The following is a 7966-nucleotide window of genomic DNA, read 5'->3' on the forward strand; positions in this document are numbered from 1 at the left end:
GCAGGAGCTGTTTTCTCCTGAAAACAGCTCCGTAATTTCAGACGTAATTGTCATTATCGTGTGCACATACCCTTACACATGATGTCTATGAGGGTTTTGATTTTTTTCCAAGTCAAACCCAAACCAAGTGGACTTGTTTAGAAATGTTGAAGACATATCACTACTCATCCAAGTCATTTCTTCAGATGTACTAAAATAAAAATATTTCCATGCATTTTTCTGAACTACACAAGAGAACTTGATCGGATCACCATCTCCTTGGTTGAAATCACAGAGGAAATTTTTTTTTAAATGAAACAAAATTCTAGACTGCCTGGCCCCTTACTAAACACTATTTAACTGTCTATAAGGTCCTTAGTCTAAGCCCAACATCCAAAGAGAACATATCCAGCACATATACACATATGACTCTTTAGCCACTATTGCCACTAACAGCTGCAATGGCTATTGGAATAGGGACCCATCCAATGCTTTTTATTCAAGCAACAAGGCCCTCTAACATTTCCAGAAAACTTTTTAGCAGGTACACTTCCTTGCTAAACCAAATTCCCTGGCAACTATCAGCATGTATGGGACAAGGGCTAAGTGGGATATATAAATACGGTATACAGTTTGAACAACATACAGCTTCAAAAACTTTTCCAAAAATTGTTGTGGTCAACCTCCATAACGTCCTTGCAACCATGGTGATTAAATTAACTTAAGCTTTCAGCTAGAGGTATTTATGGCATATTGATAGGATATGCTATTTATTTCTATTCATGGGGGTCCCAGTACCCTCTTCCAGGCAGAGAAGTGACTGAGCATGTGTAGTCACTCAGCATTATAGTGAATGGGAGAAAGTGAAACAGCCGATTGACCATTCTTGTAACGCTAAAGTGGCCACTTCTTTGCCAGGAATGGAGACCTATTTATTCTTTTAGTGTGTCTTAAATGTGGTGAGATTGAGTTCCTCACAAGGGTACTGTATAAAGGCAGGTACATTTTTCTTACACGCAGTTGAACTGAGTAACCAATTCAGATAAATGAATGTCTGCAAGATGTCTAAACAAGTCCATCTGAATTTTGACTGACCACTAACAGAAAATTGTAAAAGACTAAATAAGAATGGATTTTCAATGAAGTACAGTATAAACTTAAATTGTAAATGTGTTGTTTAAAAAATATCATGTGTATGAAGTATAGACTGCACCCCTCACGTGGATCAAAAATGTCTGTAAAGACATTTATATAAATATTTATATATAATAATACAAATAAAATGAAAGACAATGGGTATTAATTCTCTACATTCGTGTTTCTCACGTTCAGTCGTTATATGTATGTATGTATGTATGTATGTATGTATGTATGTATGTATGTCATGTTTTAATTTATTTTCTATATAACGCCGACCATTTAATCAGAATCTGTTACGGGTATAACTGTAAAATAAATCAAATGTGTTTGTCGGAAGATGTGTTAACCCTAAAAAAATAAAAACTATATATGTCACAAAATAACAATGACTCCATTAATTTAAATCTGCAGTTTTTTTTGTAAACTATTGTGTAGTTTATCTTTACTAATGTCTTAAATAAAGAAGAATTATGATAGCAAGTGCCTGATTTGTGACAATAGTTAGTAGCATAATCAACAAACGTTACCATACTTTCTAGTAAATCTAATATGTTATTAACAATTTTAAAGATCTACTTCAACAAATGGACAAATATTACTAGTTTATTTTTAAATTACTGATGTCTGAACAATTATCATCTATTTATTCCTTTGTGTTTGCTGCCAGCAATGTTACTAAAGTAAATCTCATTTAACACCATAACAAAACAATTATTTTTATACACAATTAAATATGCACCTGGATATCATGGCCCATAGTGCCATATTATGTTTTTTACTGTTATATATGTAACAATATATCTATCTTCTAATTAGAAATATATATAAGGCACATATGACTAGGTAGGTAATAGAACTGACTAAAAAAAAATAGGCTTCACTTACATTATATTAAATACAGCTGGGGACATTGGGACAAGAGAGGCACTAGGATGCAATAATAGTATTAATTCATGTACATTAAATGGAATAAACCAGGGAATAGCAGAACAAAAGAAGGACCTGTGTATTCTGGTTAAAAATGAGCTAAGCTGCAGTACTCAATGTCAAGCAGCAGCTGCAAAAACAAATAGGATTTTAGGGTGTATAAAAAGAGAGATTAAAAAACCATAATTCAAATGTTATATAAACCCCTTGTAAGGCCATATCTTGTATATGGAATTCAGTTTTAGGCTACACATTGCAAAAAGGATGTCACGGCCATGGTCGCGGACCGCCGCTGTTCCTTACCCCGCGATGGCCGCGACCAGAGACTGTTGGCATCCTGCCAGCGTCTCCCTCCTAGGAGATGCCAGCACTTGCGGGCGTTTTGCCCTGCTCTGAATTTTAGGGTGCACGCGTGCGCGCTCGGTCCCGGCCTTAAAGTTCCAGCGCGCGCACATGTTAAAGTTCCCTAACCTATCCCCAGATCATCATGGGCGGCTATAAAAAGGGATCCACGCTTCCACTCCTTGCCTGAGCATCGTTGTTGTCTACCAATGTTCGTATTACAAATAGTCCCTTAGTTGTATCCTGCTCCTAGTGTTCCTGTGCCCTGCTTCCTGTATCTTGAATCCCGTGCTGTGTTTGTTCCTGAGCTTTATTTAGTGTTGGAGTCGTGTTGTGCCATCTGCCATGACTGCTGTCATGCACCACATCTGGTGTCATCTGCCATGCCTGCTGTCATACACCATGTCTGGTGTCATCTGCCATGCCTTCTGTTATACACCACGTCTGGTGTCATCTGCTATGCCTGCTGTCATACACCATGTCTGGTGTCATCTGCCACTCCTGGTATACATAGTTACATAGTTACATAGTACGGTTGAAAAAATACACATATCCATCAAGTTTAACCAAGGGATGGGAAAAGGGAAAGGTATCATTTGCCACGTCTGGTGCTACCTACCACGTCAAGTTCCATCTGTGTCAAAGCCTCTGCTACTGTTTGGACTCTCACAGGTACCCTTGTGCTAAGGACTTTGCTTAGACTTTGTATAGACTTTGATTTGGCCAGCTGCCACACCGCTACGGATGAGCGGGCTAGTGGGTCCACATACCCCTGAATCGTGACAGTACGCTCAGGCCATGGAACCCGCTGGCCAAGCTAAGAACATGTTTCAAGTGATGCAAACGGATATGCGTGACCTGCGTGCATGCCAGGATCAATTCCTCGTGGCAGTAAATTCTTTCATCTCCCAACTGGATCAGTGTCCTGCTCCTCCTCTGGATGCTGCTGCCGTTCCACTGCCAGGTACTCCTCCTGTCTTTTCCGGATCCACAGTTTTGCTGCCTCTACCACCTCGCTATGACGGTGATCCTAGAGCCTGAAGGGGTTTCATTAACCAATGTACCATTCATTTTAGACTGCATGCTCATCTCTTCCCCTCTGATGAGGCCAAGGTAGCATTCATAATTCACCTTCTCGCTGTCAAGGCCCTGGCATGGGCGAACCCCATCTTGGAACGGGAGGGCCCGGAATTCTTGGACCTAGCATTATTCTTAGAGACTTTTCGTACTGTATTTGAGGAGCTGGGTCGAACAACCACTGCAGCTGCCACGCTGCTAACTCCCAAGCAAGGAGGGTCTATGGTAGGAGAGTATGCTATCTCCTACCGCACACTGCCAGCGGAGTTGGCATGGAACAATGAGGCGTTGGTGGCGACATTTTGGCAGAGACTGTCCACGCACATCAAAGACGAACTAGCAGCCCGCGATATTCCTTTTACCCTGGATGCTCTTATCCTGTTGGCTACCCGAGTCGACATGAGGATCCAGGAATGTGCTCAGGAGTTTCGGCGAGAGAGATGGTTCCACAGGCTGGCACCCTTGTTCCAGAGACCCCAATTGCCTCCTACTGATGCTCTACCTGAAGTACCTATGCAGAATCGAGTTGTCCGAGCAGGAGAAACAATGCATACGCTCTTCAGGTCTGTGTCTGTATTGTGGCCTTAAAGGCCATTTCGTGCGCTAATGTCCACAAAAGCCGGGAAACTCCAGCACCTTGGGTTGGTTGGAGAGACAATTCTAGTTGGGAAGACGCAAAACGTCAAAGCAGCTCCCAAGTTATCTATTCCTGTGACCATCATCTCTGGAAAGACATCAAACTCCTCCTCTGCCTATTTGGATTCCGGAGCAGCTGTAAATTTTATGCAGCAGGAGCTAGTGGATCGCCTACATCTACCCACTGTTCTCCTGGAGAGACCCCCGGCTGTTGCCTCTGTGAATGGACTACCATTGCCTGATCCTATTTGTTTCCGTCACTAAACCACTCACACTAGAAATCGTAGTTCTTCAATCGGAACAGATCACCTTCCTCGTCTTGCCTAAGGCTATCAATCCTGTTCTGCTGGGCCTGTCTTGGAGAAGTCCTCCAATGGGAGCCCGAATGCCTTCACCGCTGCCTCCTACAGGTTCGTTCCTTTTTGCCTCCACTCCCTAAGTCACTCTCCGATCTACCTTCACATTATGCTAGTTTTGCAGACGTCTTCAGTAAAAAGGAAGCAGAGACTCTTCCTCCTCATCGCATCTATGACTGCCCTGTTGAGTTACATCCTGATGCCTCACTACCTCGAGGGCGAGTTTATCCTCTCTCCCTGCCAGAGACCCTAGCCATGTCCCCTACCTTATGGAGAACCTCGAGAGAGGGTTCCTCCGGAACTCTTCCTCCCCGGCCGCAGCTGGATTCTTCTTCGTGAAGAAGGACCGATCTCTTCTTCCATGTCTGAACCAAATCACGGTCAAGAATAAGTACCCCTTGCCGCTCATCTCAGAACTTTTCAATAGAATTCTTGTGGCCAAGGTGTTCACACAGATGGATCTGGGCGGAGCTTATAACTTGATTCGTATCCGCAAAGGTGACAAGTGGAAAACCACATTTAACACCCGAGACGGCCATTACGAATATCTCGTTATCCCCTTTGGGCTATGCAATGCTCCTGCTGTGTTCCAGGAGTTTGTAAATTACATTTTTCGGGACCTGCTGTATATCTGTGTGGTGGTTTATCTGGACGACATCCAGATCTACTCACCTGATTTGATGACACATTGGAAGCATGTTCACCAAGTTCTGTTTCTGTTAAGGGGGAATCGCCGATATGCTAAACTCGAGAAATGTGTGTTTAAGAGGAACTCTCTGCACTTCCTGGACTACATTGTATCTGACCGTGGACTCATGCTGGATCCAGAGAAGGTTAAATCCGTCTTCTTTGAGTGGCCACGTCCACAGGGCCTTCGGTCTATACAACGATTTCTGGGATTCGTAAACTTCTATAGGCAATTTATCCCAAACTTCTCGTCTCTGACTGATCCAATCTCGGCCCCCACCAAGAAGGGGGTGAATGCCAAGGTTTGGCCCCTGGAGGCAGAATCAGAGTTTACTAACCTCAAGAGCGCTTTCACCTCAGCCTCCGTTCTCCATCACCCTGATGCTTCTTGCCAGTTCTCTCTGGAGGTGGACACATCTTCCGTTGGTGCTGGAGCACTACTATGCCCAAAAATTTTTAAAGGCAAGATGGTGGCTTGTGGCTTCTTTTCAAAACTATTCTGTCCAGCAGAACGCAACTATTCCACCGTGGGTTCGGGAGTTGCTGGCCATCAAGTTGGCCTTAGAGGAGTGGAGACACTTGCTGGAGGGTGCTATCCATCCTATTATTATCTGTACAGATCACAAGAACCTCACGTACCTACAGTTGGCACAACGACTAAATCCTCGCCAAGCCAGATGGTCGCTGTTCTTCTCCCGATTTCAATTCTTGCTTCACTTCCGTCCTGCAGACAAGAATGTGAAGGCTGACTCGTATGAAACCAATGACACTGAGTAAACTCCTCAATATATCATAGATCCTTCTAGGATTATTGCTGCTAACCCTCTGAAAATCAGAGACATTCCTCCTGGAAAAACTTTTGTTCGTCCTGCAGACAGGAAGAGAATTTTCCGCTGGGGAAACAACTCTAAACTGGCTGGGCACTCTGGTATCCATAAGACACAGGACTTTATAGCTCGTCACTATTGGTGGCCTACTCTGCCTAGAGATGTTGTGGACTATGTCTCCTCATATATGAACTGTGCCTCGAACAAGTCTACCTGCTCCAAACATGCTGGTCTGCTACTACCCCTGCCTGTCCCTGATGCCCCTTGGCAGCATATCGCTATGAACTTTATTCTTGACCTTCCTCCCTCAGCTGGATGTACTATGATCTGGGTAGTAGTGGATCGTTTCTCTAAAATGGCACATTTTATTCCATTGATTTCATCTGCTCCTCGCCTGGCAAATCTGTTTATTCTGCACATCTTCCGTCTGCACAGACTTCCTCAGCATATTGTCTGGTACTGGGGTGTACAGTTTACATCCAAGTTCTGGAGAGCCCCATGCAACCTGCTAGACGTAAAGCTGGACTTCTCTTCTACCTATCACCCACAGTCCAATGGTCAAGTAGAGAGGACCAATCAAATTTTAGACAAATAATCTTCGGCATTTCGTTTGCGCCCAACCTGACAATTGGGTACAACTTCTGCCTTGGGTGGAATTCTCTTACAACAATCAACCAAGTGAGTCTACTGCCTCATCTCCTTTCTACATTGTGTAAAGCCAGCATACTCGACTTTCTCTTCCTGTGCGTGCCATGACTCAAGTACCAACAGCAAATTCCTCATTTGGGACTTTTATTCACATCTGGCAGCAAACTAAGTCTGTGATCCTCCAGGCAGTGGACCGCATGAAACAGCATGCCGATAAAAAAAAGAAAAGTTCCTCCTCAGTTCTCTCCTGGAGTCAAGTTCTGGCTATCCTTGAGAAACATTTGTCTCAAGATGCCCTCTCACAAATTCGCTCCCAGGTTCCTATGCCCTTTCGAAGTTCTGCAACAGATAAACCCTTTATCCTATTAACTTCAGCATCCTCCTACTCTCAGAATCCCAAACTCATTCCATGTGTACCACCTCAAGCCTGTGGTTCAGAACCACTACAGTAAGTCTCCAAGTTCTGCAGTGGCTCCCAGCGCTTCTTCTGATGTTTTTGAGGTGAAGGAGATTCTGGACTTCAAGAGGGTAGGATGAAGAGGGTTTTGTCCTGAGGAGAGGTCCAGGGAGCCGGAAGAGAACCTTAATGCTCCTACCTTTATAAGTTAATTCCTCTTACGCTCTGGACCCAAGAAGAGGGGGTGTAAGGGGGTGTACTGTCACGGCCGTGCTCGTGGACGGCCGCCGTTCCTTACCCCACGACAGCCGCGACCACAGACCATTGGCATCATGCCAGTGTCTTCCTCCTAGAAGACGCCAGCACTCGTGGCCGTCCGGCCCTGCTCTGAATGTTAGGGTGCGCACGCAAGCGCTTGGTCTTAAAGGGCCAGTGCGTGCACATGTTAAAGTTCCCTAACCTTTCCCCAGATAACCCTGGACAATAAAAAGGGCTCCACTCTTCCACTTCTTGCCTGAGCGTTGTTGTTGTCTACCCATGTTCGTATTGCAAATGGTCCCTTAAACTGTGACAATCAGTCTCATGTTCCATATCAAACAAGACATTGTCATTTACAAGTTCGTACATTAAGGGTCTGGCTGTAAAGGATCTGCCAGGCACAGCTTCGGGGTTAACTCCCATAGGTAATCAGTCTGCACCTGAATCTACGTCTCTGAGACTGACTCCATCTTCCACCACTCAGGATGGCAGGCTTAGGAGTGGGAGAGCCTATCACAGCCTGGCCAGACGGAGCTAGCTCCCGCCCTCTGTCTATTTATACCTGCCTTTCCTGTTCCTCCTTTGCTTGTGATTCTTCTCGTGTGGTTTCCTGGCCCAGCTACAGCTCCTAACTATTTGATCCTGCTCCATACTGACACTGGCTTACTGACTACTCTCCTGCTCTGCGTTTG

Source organism: Rhinoderma darwinii, chromosome 4 (assembly GCF_050947455.1).
Source record: "Rhinoderma darwinii isolate aRhiDar2 chromosome 4, aRhiDar2.hap1, whole genome shotgun sequence".
Taxonomy (NCBI): Eukaryota; Metazoa; Chordata; class Amphibia; order Anura; family Rhinodermatidae; genus Rhinoderma; species Rhinoderma darwinii.